The 22,626-nt window shown below is 46.2% G+C and overlaps 1 pseudogene; it reads right to left on the bottom strand.

Annotated features, from left to right (window-relative positions):
• The window catches only part of LOC115459478, a 48,181-nt pseudogene extending 27,296 nt beyond the window's left edge, over positions 1-20,885 (bottom strand).
• Positions 20,886-22,626: the final 1,741 nt, after the last annotated feature.

A 22,626-nucleotide genomic window follows, 5' to 3' on the forward strand; every position in this document is an offset into this window, starting at 1 on the left:
ACGCTAGCCTGCCGTGTGCCTGAAGTCTGGAACAGAACAGAGGCAGCTTGTGGTTGGTCTGAGAGGCGAAAAGGTCCACCGAGGGGGTGCCCCACTCTCGGAAGATCTTGCGTACCACTCTGGAATGGAGCGACCACTCGTGCGGTTGCATGACTCTGCTCAGTCTGTCGGCCAGACTGTTGTTTACGCCTGCCAGGTATGTGGCTTGGAGGAGCATGCCAAACTGGCACGCCCAGCGCCACAGCCCGACGGCTTCCTGACACAGGGGGCGAGATCCGGTGCCCCCCTGCTTGTTGACGTAATACATTGCAACCTGATTGTCTGTCCGAATTTGGATAATTTGGCAGGACAGCCGATCTCTGAAAGCCTTCAGCGCGTTCCAGATCGCTCGGAGCTCCAGGAGGTTGATCTGCAGATCCTTTTCCTGGAGGGACCACAGACCCTGGGTGTGAAGCCCATCGACATGAGCTCCCCAACCCAGGCGAGATGCATCCGTCGTCAGCACCTTCGTGGGCTGCGGAATTTGGAATGGACGTCCCAGGGTCAAATTGGTCCGGATGGTCCACCAGAGCAGTGAAGTGCGGCAACTGGTGGAGAGGCGGATGACATCTTCTAGATTCCCGGTGGCTTGGAACCACTGGGAAGCTAGGGTCCATTCAGCAGATCTCATGTGAAGACGAGCCATGGGAGTCACATGAACTGTGGAGGCCATATGACCCAGAAGTCTCAACATCTGCCGAGCTGTGACCTGCTGAGACGCTCTGGTCTGCGAAGCGAGGGACAGGAGGTTGTTGGCCCTCGCTTCGGGAAGGAAGGCCTGAGCCGTCTGGGTATTCAGCAGAGCTCCTATGAATTCCAGAGACTGGGTAGGCTGGAGATGGGACTTTGGGTAATTTATCACAAACCCCATCAGCTCCAGGAGTTGAATAGTGCACTGCATGGACCGGAGGGCTCCTGCCTCCGAGGTGTTCTTGACCAGCCAATCGTCGAGATATGGGAACACGTGCACTCCCAGCCTGCGTAGGTACGCCGCCACCACTACGAGGCACTTTGTAAACACTCGTGGGGCGGAGGCGAGCCCAAAGGGCAGCACACAATACTGAAAGTGCCGTGCGCCCAGGCGGAATCTGAGATACTGTCTGTGAGCTGGCAGTATCGGGATGTGAGTATATGCATCCTTTAAATCCAGGGAACATAGCCAATCGTTTTTCTGAATCATTGGCAGAAGGGTGCCCAAGGAAAGCATCCTGAACTTTTCTTTGACCAGGAATTTGTTCAGGCCTCTCAGGTCTAGGATGGGACGCATCCCCCCTGTTTTCTTTTCCACAAGGAAGTACCTGGAATAGAATCCCTGCCCTTCCTGCCCGGGTGGTACGGGCTCGACCGCATTGGCGCTGAGAAGGGCGGAGAGTTCCTCTGCAAGTACCTGCTTGTGATGGGAGCTGAAGGATTGAGCTCCCGGAGGACAATTTGGAGGCAGGGAGGCCAAATTCAGGGCGTATCCGCACCGCACTATTTGGAGAACCCACTGGTCGGAGGTTATGAGAGGCCACCTTTGGTGAAAAAATTTTAACCTCCCCCCGACCGGCAGATCGTCCGGTACGGACACTTTGAGGGCGGCTATGTTCCCGTGGATCCAGTCAAAAGCCCGTCTCTGGCTTTTGCTGTGGAGGCGCAGGAGGCTGCTTAGGCGCACGCTGTTGACGGGAACGAGCGCGCTGGGGCTGTCCCTGTGCCTGACGAGGCCTTCGGGCCGGCTGGTTGTACCTACGCTTTGCAAAAGAATAGGGTGCAGCCTGCCGGGCCCGGGAAAAACGTCCACCTGCTGAGGTGGATGCTGAAGGCGCCCGGTGGGAGAGCTTGTCGAGAGCGGTTTCCCGCTGATGCAGTTGGTCCACCATCTGCTCGACCTTCTCACCAAAAATGTTATCCCCCCGGCAAGGGACGTCGGCCAGTCTCTGCTGGGTGCGGTTGTCCAGGTCAGAGGCACGCAGCCATGAGAGCCTGCGCATCACTATACCTTGGGCCGCAGCACGAGATGCCACGTCACAGGTGTCATAGATACCCCTGGACAGGAACTTTCTGCACGCCTTCAGCTGCCTGACCACCTCCTGATAAGGCCTGGACTGCTCCGGCGGGAGCTTATCGACCAGGTCCGCCAGTTGTTGCACATTGGTCCGCATGTGGATGCTCATATAGAGCAGGTATGACTGGATGCGGGTCACGAGCATGGAGGATTGGTAGGCCTTCCTCCCAAACGAGTCCAGAGTGCGAGACTCCCGCCCCGGGGGTGCCGAGGCGGTATCCCTCGAACTCCGTGCCCTCTTGAGAGCAGAATCCACGACCGCCGAGTCATGGGGCAATTGGGGCCGCATTAACTCTGGGTCCGAGTGGATCCTGTACTGGGACTCTGCTTTCTTGGGAATGGTGGGGTTAGTTAACGGTCGCACCCAGTTCCGAAGCAGTGTCTCCTTGAGGACATTGTGCAGCGGCACCGTGGAGGACTCTCTAGGTGGTGATGGATAGTCGAGGACCTCGAGCATCTCGGCCCTCGGCTCTTCCACGGAGACCACGGGAAAGGGAATGCTAATAGACATATCCCGCACAAAGGAGGCAAAGGAGAGACTCTCAGGAGGTGAGAGCTTCCTTTCCGGTGAAGGCGTGGGGTCCGAGGGAAGGCCCGTAGACTCCTCTGAGGAGAAATATCTAGGGTCCTCCTCTTCCCCCCACGAGGCCTCATCCTCGGTATCGGACATGAGCTCATGTAGCTGAGTCCTGAACCGGGCCCGGCTCGACGTCGAGGCACCGAGGTCTCGGTGTCGTCGACCGGTGGACTCCCGCGTCGGCGGGGACGGAGCTCCCTCCATCGACGGGGACTCCACCTGCGTGGCGGTCGAGACCGGCGCCGCAAGCGGCGGCGGTGTCGACAGCCCCGGCGCCGGGCTAGAGCTCGCCGGCGCCACAGACATCGGCGCCGAGGGCGCAAGCACCCCCGGCGCCGGCACAGCCTGGCGCATCAGCCCTTCCAGGATCCCCGGAAGGATGGCTCTGAGGCACTCGTCCAGGCCTGCTGCCGGGAAAGGCGGTGGGGCCGGCAGGGGTGTCGGTGTCAGAAGCTGATGGGGGCCAGGAGACGGCACCGAGGTGCCGGAACCCTGACGCGTCGGTACCTCCACAACCGACGGGGACCTCTCCTCTCGGCGATGACGCTTCGGCGTCGCCTCCTCTCCGATGTCCGGATGCACCGAGGGCGACCGGTGACGACGCTTCTTGTCCTTCTTTCGATGCGCGTCACCGGCGCCGGGAGGTATGGAGGAGGAGGAGGACGATCCCCCTCGGTCTCGAGGAGCCGGGTCAGACAGGGTTCGGTCCCGTGGACCACGGGCTGAGGGAGTGACCGGGGCCGACTGCCCATGCGGCCGCTCACCTCCACCCTCGCCGGCGGACCGGCGGGCCGACGGGACCTGTTCTCCTGGGGTCGATGCCATCGGTGCCGATGTCTCGGGCATCGATACCAGTACCGAAGGACCGGGCGTCGATACCGATGCCGTCGAGGTCGACGTCGAGGGGCCGGCGCAAGTTCCAAAAAGACGGTCCCGCAGAACTTGCCTCGCAACTTGAGTCCGTTTCCGGAGACCGAGACACAGGGAACACGACTTGATATTGTGCTCCGGCCCGAGGCACTGGAGGCACCAAGCGTGGGTGTCGGTCTACGAGATCGGCCGGCCGCAGCGACCACACTTTTTAAATCCACTCGGGACCTTCGAGGACATCGACGGAAAAATCGCGTCGGCGAAGTCAAAGTCGTCGATGGTGGTGAAAATCACACCTCGAAAAAGAAAACGACCGTGCGGCCACTAGGCCGCAACGCGGCGTCCCCGCTGGAAACGAGGGAAAAAGGGAGCGCGTGCTCCACACGCTCAGGGTTTTTTGTTTTTTTTTTTTTGAAAAAGAAAAGGGAAACCGGCGGTAACAAAAAATTAAATAGAAAACAACGATCCGCGTAAACGCGATCGACTTTCCGGCGGCTGAAAGCAGAGAGAGCGGCAAAGCACGACTCTCTCCAGACGCGGAAAAAAAGGAACTGGCGGGAGCGGTCGCGCACGGGCGGGAAGACGGCCGCGCATGCGCTGTGGGCGTGCCCTGCGTGCCGACCGTCCCGCGAAGCCTTTTCCGGTTGGTGGGGGCTGCCGCGGACGTCACCCAGTCGTGAGAACAAGCAGCCTGCTTGTCCTCGGAGAAACAAAGGAGCTACACATACAGACATGCAAGGAAAAAAAAAACACCAGAAGTAATAATCTCAACAAAGTAATTTGCTGCTCAAAAGACAGGTACACAATGTTATTTGGATATCTTTTTTAGATCTGCATCTGTTAGATGGCACGCCACACTAAATAAATCTGAGATGATTAAACCAATGTCCAATCCATTTTAAATCAATGTAGTAGTGTCACCAGATATGGGTCCAGCTATTCTACTTCTTCTGACTAGGTATTGTGAGCTGGTCACCCTTCCAAGACCTGGCCAGGGCTGACCCTGCTTAGCTTCCTTCACACACAGTCACGGTTGGGCTCTACACTTCTCAGTAATTCACCAGGACTGTGCCTCAACCACAGGGGAGTTCTCTGCCTCCTCTTCACCTTTCACTAATGTTCACCAACACCAGGCTTCTTATAACTGAAGGTTTTATTAGTTAGTTTATTTATTTATTTATTTATTTACAGCACTTCTCCACCCCTATAGGCTCTTCCCCCCTAATTCCAGGCAGTACCCAGCCCATAACAACTTACACCTGTTTCCATCCCAGGACTCTCCTTGGTCCTAGCAACCTCCACCTGGACATTCCCCTACTGGCTCCCTCTAGTGACTCATCCTGGACATTTCCCCCATAGGGAACAGCGCCATCTAGTGGCCTATCCAGGATAGGACAGCCCCTTATTCTTCACAGTATGGAAACAGAGAATAATGAGGTGATAATTTATAAAGTTGTGAATTGTTCCTGTATATAATAGGTAACACAAAACCAGTTTCTTTTTTCTTGTCTGTGTGTTGAGAAGTAATGTGGTTGTCTTATTTGTCCACTTGAGTGTGCAGTTCATTACAAAATACAAAGTAAATATATACATATAAGATGATACCTTTTTTTGGACTACCAGTACGTTTGTTCACCAGCACTTGGGACCTAACCCCCTCCCCCTGCCACAAGGAGAACAGCATGAGCAAAAGATGACAATACTAGAATGATTCACATATTTTCTAGTGTTTCCACACTTAGCACATTCTGTTCTGACCTACAGAAAGTATTGTGTGGTTGGGAGAAGAGAGGACTTAGCCCCGAAAAGCTAGTCAAAAAATGGATTAAGAGCTGCTTGGTAGCTTGTATAAAAAACACTGTGCCATTCCGTCTGGAAGGCTCCTAATTCAATGCCTGACTTCTGCTTCCCAGGTTGACTGAAAATGCTGGTTTCACTGTCCTAAAGGACCTGGTAGCACACTTAACAGTGGCCATTGCATAGAATGATGCTTAGGTGGCTGATTAGGGGCTTATTGATGTCAAGGTCCAAAGGGAGTCTTTCTGGCTCAGAATACTTACCTGTAGCAGGTATTCTCTGCCGACAGGAGGCCTTATATTCTCACAAGCAGGTAACGCAGGCTGCGTTGCCCAGTCCGGAACATATGACAAGCATAAGAGCGTTGTGGCGCACAAGACACACTCTACCGCTCATGTGTGAGTGCTTTCCCACCTACTGCATGAGCAAGATCACCTTAGTTGAGTACAACAGCAAAAAAGGAAAAAATAATAAAGGAGACAACTCCAAGGGGAGGTGGGAGGGATTGTGAGAATATAAGGCCTGCTGTCCTCAGAGAATACCTGCTACAGGTACGTACCTTCGCTTTCTCCGAGGACAAGTAGGCCTATCTATTCTAACAAGTGGGGAATCCCTAGCATCCAGGCTTACTACAAATAACAAACACTGCACAATTGGGCCTCGCAATGGTGAGGACATAACGCAGATTAACCTGAAACTATATACAAAGTGACTGAGAGTGCAGCCTACAACAGAATAAAATGGGCCTAGGAGGGTGGAGTGGATTCTAGACCCCAAACAGATTCTGCAACACTGTCTGCACAAAACGATTGTCATGTCGGGTATCCTGCTCAAGGCAGTAGTGTGATGCGAATATGTGGACTGAAGACAATGTCGCAGCCTTGCAAATTTCTTCAATGGAGGCTGACCTCAAGTGGACCATCGATGCAGCCATGGCTCTGACATTGTGACCCTTGACATGACCCTCTAGGGCCAGCACAGCCTGGGTATAAGTGTCAGCCAATTAGAAACGGTGCACTTCCCAATGGCGACCCCAATCCTGTTGGGATCAAAAGAAACAAAAAGTTGGGTGGATGAACTTTCTGTGGGGCCTTGTCCTCTCCATATAATAGGCCAATGCTCGCTTGCAGTCCAAGGTGTGCAAGGTGATCTCGCCAGGATGGGCATCAGGTCAAGGAAAGAATGTTGGCAAGATAATCGACTGGTTGGAACTTCAGCACGACCTTCGGAGGGAACTTAGGGTGCATGCAGAGGACTATTCTGTTGTGATGAAACTTAGCATAAGGTGCATCCACTACTAAGGCCTGAAGCTCACTTACTCTATGAGCTGAAGTAACAGCCACCAAGAAAATGACCTTCCAGGTCAAGTATTTCATATGGCAGGAATTCAGTGGCTCAAAAGGAGCTTTCATCAGCTGAGTAAGAACAACGTTGGTCCCATGACATAGGCAGAGGTTTCACAGGGTCTTTGACAAAAGCAAACCTATCATTAAGCGAACAACTAGAGGCTGTCCAGAGATGGGCTTACCCTCTCTACACGTTGATAAGCATTAATAGCACTAAGGTGAACTCTTACGGAGTTGGTCTTGAGACCAGACTCTGATAGGTGTAGAAGGTATTCAAGCTGATCTGTGTAGGGCAAACAAGGGGTTCTGGGGCATTGCTCTCACACCAGACAGCAAATCTCCTCCATTTGAAAGAATAGCACCTCTTAGTGGAGTCTTTACTGAAAGCAGGAAAGACCTGGGAGACACCCTCTGAAAGACCCAAGGAAGCGAATTCTAGGCTCTTAACATCCAAGCTGTGAGAGCCAGAGACTGGGGATTGGGATGTAGAAGAAACCCCTCATTCTGCTTGATGAGGGTCGGCAAACACTCCAATCTCAATGGTTCTTCAGAGGATAACTCCAGAAGAAGAGGGAACCATATCTGCCGTGGCCAGTATGGTGCAATCAGAATCATGGTTCTGAAGTCTTGCTTGAGTTTCAAAAAAGTTTTCCCCACTAGAGGTACGGGAGGATGTGCATACAGAAGACCTGTCCCCCAATTGAGGGGGAAGGTATCTGATGCCAAGCTGTCGTGGGCCTGAAGCCTGGAACAGATGGGGGTGCCCCACGCTCGGAAGATCTCATCTGCAATGCCCATATTGAGAGACCACTCGTGAGGTTGCATTACCCTGCAAAGTAGGTCGGCCAGGCTGTTGTTTTTGCCCACCAGATAAGTGGCTCAAAGGAACACACTGTGCTGGCAAGCCCAATCAGACATAGAGGGCAAGATCCGGTGCCCCCCTGCTTGTTGGTGTAATACATGGCAACCTGATTGTCTGTTTGAATGAGCACAATTTGAAAAGATAGCCAATCTCTGAAAGCCTTTAGAGCGTTCCAGATCGCCGGAAGCTCCAGGAGATTCATCTGAAGATTTGTTTCCTGTGTGGACCAAACTCCTTGGATGTGAAGCACATCTAAATGAGCCTGCAAACCCAGGACAGATGCATCCATCGTCAACACCTTTTGTGGCTGAGGAACTTGGAATGGAAGTCCCAGCGTCAAATTGGATCGAATGCTGCACCACTGAAGGGAGCGCACAAGCTCTGGGGACACTTGGATGACATCTTCCAAGCTCCTTGTGGCTTGACACCACTGAGAAAACAGGGTCCATTAGGCTGATCCCATGAGAAGATATGTCATGGGTGTAATGTATACTGTGGAAGTCATGTGACCCAATAATCTCAAATTCTGCTGAGCTTTGACCTGCAGAGAGGCTTGAACCCTGGAAGCAAGTGCAACAAGAGTGTCCACTCTCATCTCCAGGACGTAGGCTCAAACCTTCTGTATATCAAGCAGGGCTCCAATGAACTCTAATCGCTGGGCAGGGAGAAGGTGGAACCTGGGGTAGTTTAAAATCAACCCTAGTAGCTCGAGCACCCAAATACTGCATGGACTCCTGAGCACCAGCCTCGGAGGTGCTCTTCACCAGCTAGTCATCAAGATATGGGAACACATGAACTCCCAGACTGCGTAGCGACGGTGCAACTACCTCTAGACATTTGGTGATGACCCTGGGAGCTGACGCGAGGCCAAAGGGCAACACATGGTACTGGAAGTGATGTATTCCCAACTAAAATAGAAGATACTTCTGATGGGCTGGAAGTATCAGGATACGAGTATACATCCTTTAAGTCCAGAAGCATAGCCAATTTCCTGAATCATGAGAAGAAGAGTGCCTAGGGAAACCATCCTGAACTTTTGTTTGACCAGGAATTTGTTCAGGGCCCTTAGGTCTAGGATGGGACACATCCCCCCCCCCCTGTTTTCTTTTGCACAAAGAGTACCTGAAATAGAATCCTCCCCCCCCCCCCCCTCCGGTGGAATGGGTTCTACCGCATGGGCCTGCAGAAGGGCTGAGAGTTCCTCTGCAAGTACCTGCCTGTGCTGAGAGCTGAATGAGTGAGCTCTCTGTGGGCTATTTGGAGGTTTTAGATACCAATTGAGGTCATACCCGAGACAGACTATTTGAAGAACATACCGGTTGAAGGTTATAAGGGGCCAACTTTCTTGAAAACATTTCAGCCTCCCCCCAAATGGCAAGCCATCCACTACGGACACTTTGACAGCGGCTATGCTGGAGGAATGTGAACGATTACAGGAGGACCTTGCGAGACTGGGAGAATGGGCGTGCAAGTGGCAGATGAAGTTCAATGTTGACAAGTGCAAAGTGATGCATGTGGGTAAGAGGAACCCGAATTATAGCTACGTCTTGCAAGGTTCCGCGTTAGGAGTTACGGATCAAGAAAGGGATCTGGGTGTCGTCGTCGATGATACGCTGAAACCTTCTGCTCAGTGTGCTGCTGCGGCTAGGAAAGCGAATAGAATGTTGGGTGTTATTAGGAAGGGTATGGAGTCCAGGTGTGCGGATGTTATAATGCCGTTGTATCGCTCCATGGTGCGACCGCACCTGGAGTATTGTGTTCAGTACTGGTCTCCGTATCTCAAAAAAGATATAGTAGAATTGGAAAAGGTACAGCGAAGGGCGACGAAAATGATAGTGGGGATGGGACGACTTTCCTATGAAGAGAGGCTGAGAAGGCTAGGGCTTTTCAGCTTGGAGAAGAGGCGGCTGAGGGGAGATATGATAGAAGTGTATAAAATAATGAGTGGAATGGATCGGGTGGATGTGAAGCGACTGTTCACGCTATCCAAAAATACTAGGACTAGAGGGCATGAGTTGAAGCTACAGTGTGGTAAATTTAAAACGAATCGGAGAAAATTTTTCTTCACCCAACGTGTAATTAGACTCTGGAATTCGTTGCCGGAGAATGTGGTACGGGCGGTTAGCTTGACGGAGTTTAAAAAGGGGTTAGATAGATTCCTAAAGGACAAGTCCATAGACCGCTATTAAATGGACTTGGAAAAATTCCGCATTTTTAGGTATAACTTGTCTGGAATGTTTTTACGTTTGGGGAGCGTGCCAGGTGCCCTTGACCTGGATTGGCCACTGTCGGTGACAGGATGCTGGGCTAGATGGACCTTTGGTCTTTCCCAGTATGGCACTACTTATGTACTTATGTATGCTCTGCTGGAGCCAGTCAAAAGCTCGTCCCTTACTTTGCCTAGTGAGCAGCAAGGGCCTTAGGCTCACACTGTTGACGTGAATGAGCTTTGTGTGCAAGTGTAGCTGGGGGGGAATACTGTTTGTGTCAGTGAGTATGTGATACAAGGGATCAGTGTGTGTGTGGGCAGGGTGTAACAGTGAGTGAGCATGCCTGTGGACGGGGGTGAGGGTGAGTGATCTATGTTTCCATGGTCTCTGGCTCTTCCTTCACTCTGCTGCCACAATATTTCCTACCCTTCCCCTCTGCCTTCTATCTCTTCCTCCTCTGCTATAGCAATGGGGCTTCAATTTCCTTCTCACTGTGAAGAGTCTGATATACTACCTCCTGTATAGATTGTGGGGTTTGGCCTCCCTGGAAGCTACACCATGTATCCCCCTGTTGTCACTTTCACTTTAGTAAATGGTGCCTGCACTCCCTATCCCACCCCTCAGTGGCTCCAGTGCCACCTCTTGTTCCATCCATGGAGCCTGGTCATCCCATAACCCACACCAGATAATCCACTCTGTCCAACTAACAGAGCCCTGTCACCCCATTTATTATCTAGCTCACTCAGTGCCTCTGGTGTTCTTGTTAGGCTGCAGCTTGCACAGAGTGCTCTGCAGAACTCACAGGTGGTACAAGCTAACCACAGTGCCCAATAAACAACTACCAGATAAAAAGAATTTATACACAATGTCGTTCCCTCAAGCCCTGGAAACATCTCTTACTTTAGCTATGAAAAGACATACACTGTTTTACCCTCAGGGGGCCAGGTAATGTTCCGAAGCCCGTGCTTACCCACAGGAATATATTTAAAAACTTGCTATATGACCCTTGAGAAAAGCATTTTAATTTTATTTTGTGCTCAACTAAGGTCAAGGAATGATACTTGATATGATACCAAGAGTGGGCCTTACAGAAATAAAATCAATAATTAAATCTCCCAAAGAGGCAGCACAAATAACATTTTTGGAGCTGGGGACACAGCATGAGCAACACACAAATGGAACAAATTATATATATAAATATTGTGTGATTATAGTGTATGCTGAGAAAACGCTCAACATTATTAGTATAGTGAAAATGTATTCTGTATCCTGCCATCATATTTAAATAAATAGCAAAAATTAAATAAATAAAAATGTACTTAACAAAAATATCAAAATAAGGAACTTTGTCTTCTGGGGATGAAGAAAAAGTTCTGGTTTGCAAAAATCTCCCTATTTATAAGTTACATAATTGGCAAGAATCTTATCACCATTTAGTAAAATTAGCACAAAGACTTCATGGCCTCACACAGCTTGATAACTTCCCCCTAAGTCACATTATCTGTCCCTTAATGCTTGTTAAAAGACTTAACATGATAAATTACCATAACGCAATGACAACTAAGTCACCACTTAGTACCTAGTAATGAGATGCAAAACATGCAAATGCATGAAAACCCTCCACCAATCAAACTACTCCTCAACCCAATAATATCCCCCACACCCCCAGAGGCCTAATGGCCCATACCTAGTGGTCTAGAGGGTCCTGGGCAGGAGTGATTCCCACTTCTGGTCCTTGGCAGTACTGGCAAGGGCCAGAATTACCAGTATTACCCCAAGTGGTAGTACCCCCACAACTAGGGATCACTCCTGCCTAGGACCCTTTAGACCACCATGTATGGGCTGATAGCTCCCCCCTCCTTGGGGGTGGAAGTCTTTTTGGGGTTTGATCAGAGGGGAGCTTACTATCGAGGGAGGGTTTTGTGATCAGGGGATTAGAGTGATCATCGAGGGGTGGCAGGAACAGCACCACGGCCCCTTTAAGATGCAGTCTGAGTGCATCAGGTCACCCAATAGTCCCGGGCCAATGGACTAATGCTGTGTGTGAGGTAGCTCACACTCAATGTTAGTCCTTTACCATGTGAGTCAGCAATCTGTCTTACCAAAATACTGCAGTTTGGTGACCCATGTGGTAAATCAAGGTGCAGTAAAAAATTAGTTTCCCCTCTTACTTGCATACTAACCTGCGTAGGCGCGTACGCTCATCCTACAAGCATCAGTTTTGAACTACGGCCCAGCTACCACACAGCCCAGGCAGTAATTTCATTTTTTATGTGCATCCACTAAGCGCACTGGAAATTTTCTGGTAACGGCACTAACTGGGCAGTAATTGGTATTGTACGCGTGTAGACCATTACTGCCCAGTTAACACATGAGACCTTACCACTAAATCAATGGGTGGCGGTAAGGTTTCAGGCCCAAAATAGATGCACGCCAATTTTTATTTTGCCACACATCCATTTTCGGCCCCCCAAAAAAGGTCTTTTTTGTAGGTGCACTGAAAAATGGACCTGCGCGCGGCCAATACACACGTCTACACCAGCTATTTTTCGGCACACCTTAGTAAAAGGACCCCTAAATTATCTTACCTCGACTTCTGGAAGCTTCTTTCAAAGCAGTCAGAATTCCAGGTTTCAAGTCCTCCAACAGTAGTCTTCCTTCAAGGCCAGGAAAAAGTGAACTAGTAATGGAAATGAAAACTATTCTTAGCATGGGACCAATAAAAAAAAATTAACACCACTAAACTGAAAACAAAAAATTCATGAACAGTGATTTTGCATAGGCTACATGACAATCAAGTCTAGAAGCTAGAAGACAATCATTAAAAAGAACTAAATATAGGTTGGGCTGGTCCAGTGGACTCATATGTAGAATCTGGGTTTGATTCTGTAGTCCAGCTTTCTGTTCCTCTGAGCAGGCAGCTACTGGGAACAATGTGGAGACAGCACTCATTATCCCCAGGAGGAGGTTTCAATCATGCAGTGGCAAACTTTATTTTATTCTACTATTTGCTATAGAATGGCATGGACAAATCAAACTTGGGTATACATATAAAGTATTGCATACCATGCAAAATGAGTTTATCTTGTTGGGCAAACTGGATGGACCGTACAGGTCTTTACCTGCTGTCAGTTACTATGTTAACAAGAAAAAGCCAAATAGAAGGCATCATAAAGCAAATCAAATAGGCTATGTGATCTCCTATAGCACTAAGCTATTCCAGATCTACAGCTTATCGTGTGTATTAATCATTTGCCTCCTATGCTGGGCTAACTTTTGTCATTATTAAATTAATTTTTTAATTTTAATCACTGTTATATATGATTATATAATAAAATCAAAAGACAGCGACCCAATACTTAGCTAATACCACAATGGAACAGAACTGAAAATCAAACAGAGCTCCTGACGCCCACCATGAAAACAGCATGGTGTTTTGGTTCGGGTGAACCTGCTTCCAGGGAATTTTAGGTTGGCTGCTGAGCAAAAAGCAAGTTTTTTGAGGCGATCCCCTTTAAGTCCTGCATAAACAGAGCTGCAATAACCAAATATTGTTAGGACTAGGTAGTGGACTAGGGTATGGAAGACTGATTTTGCGAAGAATGGTCTTAGTCTCATCAATTTTCATAATGAATTGAAGACACTTGAGACCACTTTGGAAATCTGGTTATCTAGAGTGAGGAATTGGTCAATTGTGACTCCTAAGATTTTCATAGTTGGGTCAAGGGGATATGTGATGTTCTCAGTGGTAAATGATTTAAGATTTATAGCATGATGAGGATTAGTATCTATTAAGAATTTAATTTTGTCGTTATTGAGTTTTAATTTGAAACTGGATGCCCAAGATTCCATTAGAGAGATACCTAATCTGATGGTATGAGTAATTTCATTTATTTCTTTAGTAAATGGAATATAGATGGTAACATTGTCTACATGCATGAATGTTGGGAAACCATTTTTCTCTAGTAAATTGCCTAATGGTATCAACAAGATGTTAAGTAGGATGAGAGACAATGGAGAGCCCTGGGGCACTCCACAAACAGGGGACCATGCTGATGAAATTGTACCCAATTGTTTCACTTGGAAGTCTAAGAACACACAGTTTCATAGATTCTGTTATGGGCAAGGATGTTTAGAAGGATATTATGATCAACAGTATCAAAGGCACTGGACATATCAAATTGGAGTAGTAATATTTTATTACCAAATCTAAGTTTTCATCTAAATTTAGCTAGGAGGGTGGTGAGAACAGTTTCAGTACTGTGAGAAGGTCTAAAACCAGATTGTGAGCTATGTAAAATGGAGTGAAGTTGGAGACAGTCCATTAGTTGGTGTGTGACTAACCCTTCAATTACCTTTACCAATAATTGGATTGAAGCCACTGGTCTGTAGTTAGAGACTACACTTAGACTGGGTTGGGTATTCTTTGGTATGGAAGTCAAAATAATGTTGCTATTTTGAGGGGGGAATAGGCCCCAAGATAGCATTAAAGTTATGTTTGAGTGCAAATAGCTTGAGTAAATTAGGGGCTGATCATGAGATTCTCCTATATCATCTGTAAAACTGGGCATAATGCAGACTCCTTTAGTGTGGTTTCGAGAGTTTTTGACAGGATAGGATAACAGATCCACTGGGTTTCTCAGTTTTCCTCAGTTAAACCAAGAGATATGGTTTACCTCGGGACTCTAGCCTATCCCCCTAAAATCAGTGCTGCAGGTTCCATAATGCACTGAGATAGGGTTGTCAGACCAGCCTAAATTCTCCCTCCTGGAACTGGGTAGCTTGGCAGCTCTAGTGAAGGAAACAGGAATAGACCCCTCAACACACCTTTGGATTAAAGCGCAATAAACACACTTCCTGGGTTCCAGTTTGTAATCCCACCGCAGGTTATATATATGTATTAGAGAAACGGAACACACACAGATATACGGATATTTTAAATCCAGCTCAGCTCCCCAAAAAAAGCATTTTTAAACAACTTCCCCTTAAAAAAAAGAAAGCCGCAGGAAAGGCATTTTTCGCTTGTAAATAAAAGAGCGATCAGACAGTACTCACCATTAGCTGAAAGGGAAGGCATTGCACGTTTCTAGCAACTGACCTTTCTCTCGCTCCCAGCAGTGGTAGAAGAAGTTGAAGTGAAATAAAAACTGGAGCAACTAGGCTAATCCCCACCCATGCCTCTCTGGCTGATCTCAGCCTTCTCTAGCCTGCCTACCTGTAGAAAGTGTCCTTAAGGCTGACGTTTATGCGCCTCTGGTCAAGGTAGCAAACTAAATGTGGGGGTTGGGTGAGGGAGAGCGAGGAGGAGGGGGGAGACAGACCTTTTGGGTTGTAGCGTCTGCTCTCTAGTTGGAGGAGGAGGAGAGGAGCTGGACATCCTCCTGCTCGGGGGGGGGGGGGGGGGGGTTGATACTTTCAGTCTGTGGTGGTAGGTTCCTTCAAATGTGAGCTAGAGGGCTGCTTAACCCTCTCTGCACTTTGGAGGAGCTGAGGGAACGGTTACGGGACATGAACAAGGGATGCAAACAAAGCCCTTCGTTTACCATTGGGTTTGAGAAGCTGCATTTTGCAGCTTTTTATGCTGCCCTCTGTATTTTTTTTTTTTTTTTTACAGCTTCTAGGCTAGAATTACAAATGCCTGCAAGTGACTGGCAGCAAACAGGGGATGCTGGGCTCAGTGTACAGTTGCACCCAACACAAAACTACCTAAAACGAGCATTCTCCTAACCCCTAGAACAGTCACACCAGGAAGAAAAGTGCAAATGTTAGAAACCTGCCCTTCCTTAATGACTAGCAATTGATAACAGGTAGCAATAAAATCTAATACTAGAAATAACCTACAGTATCCCCCCCTTTTTTTTCTGAGTACATCATTTGAAATCACCACCTGTATTTGGTCCACCCTGCTGTTTTTTTTATGGGGATGGGCGGGGATGGAGGAGATCACTCACGGGGGCGGGCGGGGATGGAGATTACTCACGGGGACGGGTGGGGATGGGTTAGATTCTGGCGGGGATGAGCGGGGACGGGTTTGATTCTGTCGGGGACGGGCGGGGATGGGTCGCATTTCTGTCCCCATGCAACTCTCTATTGTGGGGCTATTTGACAATTAACCTCTATATAACAGGGCAGTTATGTGGAAAATCAAAAAGCATTTATTTTATAAAAACAACTTTGGCACCTATATGCCTTTATAAAATAGGCACCCAGAACTAGCCCCAGTAAAGCACAATTCCTCTTGCATAAACTTACATCAAGGCAGATAAGCGTACTCACATATTTAATAAAATAAAAAGATATATATCTGTCCCAGCTCCCCTCAAACTACACCCCAAGATGGCCTATGTATGGTCCGCATAAAAGCAGGTGCACTCTTTCCAAGTGCCTATTTTTTTTTCACATAGGTACACTCACACATACCCATGTTTTTACACATGGACAAAGCTTTATAACTTTTAAAAGCATTTCTGTAAGGCTTTACTTTACTCTCAGAAATGGGCTTTACAAACCTGTCCACTCAATGTGGGATTTAACCTTTGCACGTACAACTTGTATGTATGTAAAATTTACCAGGACTGAGTGAAGGAGTAGCTGGGGGCAAGATTGTGGAGGGGTCTGCACTTATGGGCATAGGTTTAAAAAGCGAGAAAAATGTAATATGATATATAACCCTAAAAACAGACAGATGGTTACTGAAAATCTGTACGTGCCCTTAACTCCTAACCCTTATTCACTTATTCAGAACCCTTATTTTATCATCCTCACTTTAATATTCCCTTACCTCTTGTTTGTCCTGTTTGTCTGTCCTAATTAGATTGTAAGCTCTGTCGAGCAGGGACTGTCTCTTCATGTTCAAGTGTACAGCACTGCGTATGTCTAGCAGCGCTATAGAAATGATAAGTAAGCGAATAGTTTCCCTGGGGTATAATTCTCAAGGCAGAAGTTCATGCACACTTTCTAAGTGAAAATCCAGCCAAGTTTGAAGGGAGAAAGCTAAGTGCACACTTTTTATGCATGTGTACAGTTATAAAATTACCTCCTAAATGTTTAATGGAACTATATAAATAACGATGGCTAAGCACACTCCTAAAACATTATGAGAAGCAGAGTTTGCTCATTTCTGCCACTAGTCAAGAAGTCAGAAACCTTTACTGCATTCTCCTTGCATAAATTTTGCGAAAAATAAGAAGGCAAAAGCCATCCCGACCAACTATAGCAGTCTTTCTAATTCAACTGAGCAGATGTTCAGTACACAAGCAATAGAACCCCGTTTCCTATTACAGCACCTGTACAGTGGAATTCTTTTTTCAGTTTTATAGACAGGTTAAAAGTCACGTGAATATAATGATAATTTTGCAAATCCACAGGTCAAAATCTTTAATGTGGTGGTAGCTCTTTGTGGATACATTTTTTTTCAATGTGTTACAAGGTGGAAAACTTCACTTTGATTCATGATTATTATTTAGATAATAACGTTATGAGGTTTTAGTTTTATCCACGTAGCCTTATTTATTCTGTGCTCCTGCATGAAGAGGAGTAGCCTAATGGTTTGTGCAGTGGAACTGGGTTTGATTCCCATGGCAGCTCCTTTAACCCCTCCATTGCCCCAGGTACAAAGCTTGGATTGTGAGCCCACTATGGACAGAAAAGCTACCTACATATAATATATGTAATGCGCTTTTGGTTGTACCCACAGAAAGGTGGTATACCAAAATCCATGACCCCTTAATCTTAGCTGTCAAAATATTCTTTTTTGTTGTTGTTGTTGTTGTTATGCCATTATAATATAAAAAATAATATACCAAGCAAGCCGCTTGTACAGAAAAGTGAACAGTACAAATAAACAAAGGGAAAAAAAAAGAAACAACTTCTCTTTATAATAAGGCAAATTAAACCATTGCCCCTTTTATCACTAAAGTCCTCAATAATGGGGGAAGTGGTCATCAAAAAGAAAAGAAGAAAATGAAAATGTTCAAATACAGGAAAAAGAAAAAAATAGTGGGAGTACAGATAACCTCCAGTAATAATAAAATACGAACTACCATCTTCAGATGAACGAACAATTGGATCCATTACATCAGATCCAATTTTCCTATTAGCTACCAGGAAAGATGTCACTTGGCTGGGATGAAAAAAAAAAAAGACGTATTTAACAGACCAGAATTTAATAATGCACTTAGAAGGAAACTAAGAAAAACAAAGCTCCTAATTGAGTAACACCTAATGTCAAAATATTCTGCTCTGATTTTCTGTATAGCACTCACCATTTTTAAAAGAAAAATATAATCTGCAACGCCCGGAGCCTGAGGATTACAAGCAGGGAGAAAGTGAAGGAAGAAACCTGCTAAAGGAGAGATCAAGAGAAGGGTTAAGAGAAGGTTCCATCCAAACCCAAAGAGAGTCTGGAATGTCCAGGAGGACTAGAGAAGGATGAATGTGGACCCTCCGCACAAGAGCGGAAGTAAGGAGGAGGTTGGAAATTACAAGCCTTTTAGTCTGACCTCAGTGACCACTCATTAGGTTCTGTCTGCAGTTCTTTTACTTTTGGAATCCTGAACTCAGGTTTTGAGATTCAATCATTATACTAGTATCTAATTCCAAGACTCCTGATGTAGGCCTATCCGGCCAAAACACAACGTTGTGTCGAGTCAATTTTTATGTGTAACTGTTTTATTATCATTTGTTTGGAAATTAATAAACGCTGGTTACTTTAATTTTACTTTGGTTCCAATCTTTGGATAGCCTGGCTTTTATATTCCCACCTTTTTTGTTTTTGCCTTTACGCCTCGTGGGATCTATTGAGTTCTCCACTTTTGTGGATTCTCTCTAGACATTTGTTATTTGACACAGAAAGGATACAGTGGAGATGATCAGTGAAAACAAAGCAACCACCGATCATGTACAGCAATCTTTATTAGCTTCTCCACTGTGTCCTTTCTGTGTATTGAGAGCTGTGGAGGTTTGTTCTTCTCTTCTTTGTTGTGTGACAATTGCTATTTGATGCATGTCAGAGGAGTGACGATGACTCTTTATGTTCTGTCCCCTCCATTTATCAAAGATATATCATCAAAAGTCTGGTTACTACATGCTTATCTGTTATGGCTAGAGCAGAACTACTTATTTTTTGGCCAGCTTAGAGATCATCCCAAGACTCTCTCACAGGCAAGAACATAAGGTGATTAACAAAATGTGTGCTTCCCTCCCCTATCTCAATGAGCCACAGAAGGCCTAAGTGAAAAAAAAAAGCACTGCCAAAACTGGGTATCAGTTCCTAATGTTTAAAGCGAAATATGCTGTGAAAGCACTTTTAAAACCAGAGTACACTTTGGAAAGACAATTTGAACAACAAGACCAGTCTGGCCTCTCCCTCAAGGACTAAGGTATCAAGCAGGCAGCTATCACAGCCTCTCAAAAAGCTTCACTCTGAGGGAAAGTGGAAAACTGGCTTTCATTATTATTCATATTGATTTTCTAAAGCTCACCACAACATAAAAATGCATTCTCTGCATACTATACACTCCAGCCAGAAACCTAGTAAGCCATGGACTGACAGCAAATCATTTTGTAATAGTTAAGATTTATGAGAATTATTGTACCATTTCTCAGAAAATAAAATCATCATTGAACTTCAATAAAACAGCACAAATGCTTTTTACCTTTGATAATCCTCCGAGGTTATGTAAACTATATCTTCATCTGATACAGATGAGGAGAAAGGAGTGAAGTTTCCATTTTGTAGCGGAAGAAGCTCCAATCCAAGAAGATCACTGTAAGCTTCGTCACTGAGCACAAATTCTAAAAGATGAAGTTTTTCATCAGTAGAACCTTTATGCCCTGATTTCCGCAATGTCTGACGCACCAGTGCAGGGGTAACCGTCTTCACTGGCTTAGCATTTGAGGATGAAAACTGGATTGCACCAGCAATATTTGCTGGTACCTTAGCAATCTGTATCCCTGAAGCCTGGAGGTAGTTTAGAACACTTTCTGTGAGTTCCATATTTTCATCAATTTCTGAAAAGTGTACCATGTCTACATTTATCCAGTGACTGCTTGCAGAATAAATAATAGCATTCTGCAACAATTCCTTGAACAGTGGTTCAATGATTGGCTTCCAGTGTACCCTGATTTTGTTCAAATCAGGCCACATTCTGTAAATTTGTTCTGCAGTCAGAGAGAAATCCGAATATTTCTGTGTCTCCATTTGTTTTACCGCTTCTAAAATAAGAGTTGCATATGTCGTGGGAACCAAAGTTTTTATAAGAAGTTCATTCCATAAAGCTGAAGGATCTCGCCATTGATCCAGTTCTCGCCATTTGATGCTCCGTCGATTGTCAGTCAAACCAAAGAAGCCACTGATATGAACAGGGAGACCTGTTTTGCTTTCTTCACCTGGAGGTAAAGGAAGGAAGCAAAACGAGCTCCCAGAAAATTCACACATAGCACCCTTTTCATCCCTACTGTTTGATAAAGGCATGGCTATGCCAATTGTTGGAATGAATTTCAAGTCATCAGCCAAACGGTCAAGCTCACTGCACATACCTCGACCTCCCACACTATTACATACCAGCCAAGATGTTTTCTGCAGCTCTGTAGCTTGCTCATCCTCCACCTCTATGTGCACTTGATACGTCACAGAAGTTATTATATTACTAGGAACTCCTTTACAATAGTTGTCAATGGCTGTTCCTAGAATTTTCATAGAGTCAGACCTTTCATGTTTTAGACTATTATTCTCATCTGCTGTCACCCTAAAAAGAAGTCGTTCTGTTCCATCAGTCTCCCGAACATGCAAGGACACATTCCGCACACTTTTTAGGAAAAGCAATACAGTATCTGCATCTGTTTTAAAAGATTCAAATAGTTCCAAAACTTTCTGCTTATTGTACACATTGCAACTTAGCTGAGATGGTTGTAGACGAAGAGGGAATCGGAAAACTGTCCCAGGAAAACTTCCATCTCTAAATGTCTCTTTTGTGCTTCCAAAAATGCCAATAAATGGTGTAAACTGGTCCACAAATTCATCAATTTCTTTTCTATCATCCTTAAGATGCCAACATTGGCCTGATTCATTTCGACCAAAAAGCACTTGATGGGGATCCAACATGCCAATCTGGTCATCACTGAAGATACTTGGAACATCTGTATAAATCCAATAAAAAAATAATTAAATTCTCTGTTTCAAAATTTCATTAATTTTCACAACTTTCATAATAAAATTTAAACAATGCTATTAAACAATACACAAAATACATACTCAATCCCACCTAAAATTCTATCCCAGCCATCTTCCTGAATGTGTCCAAATTCAGAGAAATATTTAATATTTCAAATCGTAACTCTAGAAGATGTTTCATTTTCACAACTGGACAGCACTACGGATTGCCTAATACACAGAACAAGGGATAGAAAATAGATTCAAATCCTACTGCTACTAATGAGGACTGGGGTACTGGAATCAAAAGGTGTCATTTTAGGACATTTGCACAGTGACACTTACAAATGTAAATGGCGTACCAATGTAAATACTAATTTTACAATGCTCCTATTTACACATGTGAACGCCAAAGGACACAAGAAATGGCATTTCAGAAAGGACGTCCAACTCAGAATATGGACATCCAAGTTGGGACATCACATATGGGCATCCATTTCTCGTGCGTTTTACAACAGGATCTGCCGACATTCAGCCTGTTCTAAAATACATGAGAATGGACGTCCATGTGCTGGTAAGTCCAGCATGAACATTTATTTTACAAACTAAAATGTCCAAATTAAGAATGGGGCAAAACAAGGGACATGGATGTCTTTGTGGCAGCATAGGAATATCCAGGATATATACACACACGTGATGGCGAAACTTTCAGAGACCGAGTGCCCAAACAGAAACCCAAAATCTAATTATTTATCGCAAAGTGCCAACAGGGCAATTTAACCTGAATAACAGGTGCCGGTACTCATTATGGGCAGGGTCACCACATATGACTCCACCCCTATGATAGCCACACCCCTTACACCAGCCATGGCGCATATAAACAGACATCGTTGAAAATATTATACTAGTATAGGAGAAAAAATAACATGATTTTTTTCATTATAAATCATTTCTGTAAGCTGTTACAGCTCCAGTATACCCAGTGCAAAATAAGACAGCAGATGTAAATTCTCAAATTAGACATATTCCAAACACTAAAATGAAAATAAAATGATTTTTTTCTATCTTTGTTGTCTGGTGATTTTGTTTTTCTATCCATATTGGTCCTAGTCTCTGATTCTGCTGCTCTCTATCTGTTCTCTTAACTCCGTTTCCAGGGCTTCCTTTCCATTTATTTCTTTACTTTCCTCCTTCTTCATTTCTTGCCCTCCATCCATGTCCAGCAACCCTCCTGTCCCCCTGCCCTCCCCTCCAGCCACCCATGTCCAGCCACCCTCCTCTCCCCCCTGCCCTCCCAGCACCAGGCAGGCCTCCCACCTAGCATCCAGCATCAGGCCCCCCACCTAGCATCCAGCATCAGGTCTCCCTCCCACCCAGCACCCAGCACCAGGCCACCCGCCCTCCCTCCTCCGAAATTTAAAAGGCATACCTGGTCGGGGTTAGGGCGGCGTCGGCAACAAAAAGTTTGTTTGCTCGGCGCGCCTTCGGCCTTCCCTTCTGTCTCTCAATCTCTGGTCCCGCCCTTGCGGAAACAGGAAATGAGGGCAGGACCAGAGCTTGAGAGACAGAAGGGAAGGCCAAAGGCGCACCGAGCAAACAACACACTTTTCGCTGCCGCTGCCGACGCCACCTTAACCCTGACCAGGTATGCCTTTTAAATTTCGTAGGAGGGGGCCCCTGATGCTTGGAGGGACGGCGGCCTGGTGCTTGGTGGGAGGGAGGGCGG

The sequence above is a fragment of the Microcaecilia unicolor genome, unplaced genomic scaffold, assembly GCF_901765095.1.
Source record: "Microcaecilia unicolor unplaced genomic scaffold, aMicUni1.1, whole genome shotgun sequence".
Taxonomy (NCBI): Eukaryota; Metazoa; Chordata; class Amphibia; order Gymnophiona; family Siphonopidae; genus Microcaecilia; species Microcaecilia unicolor.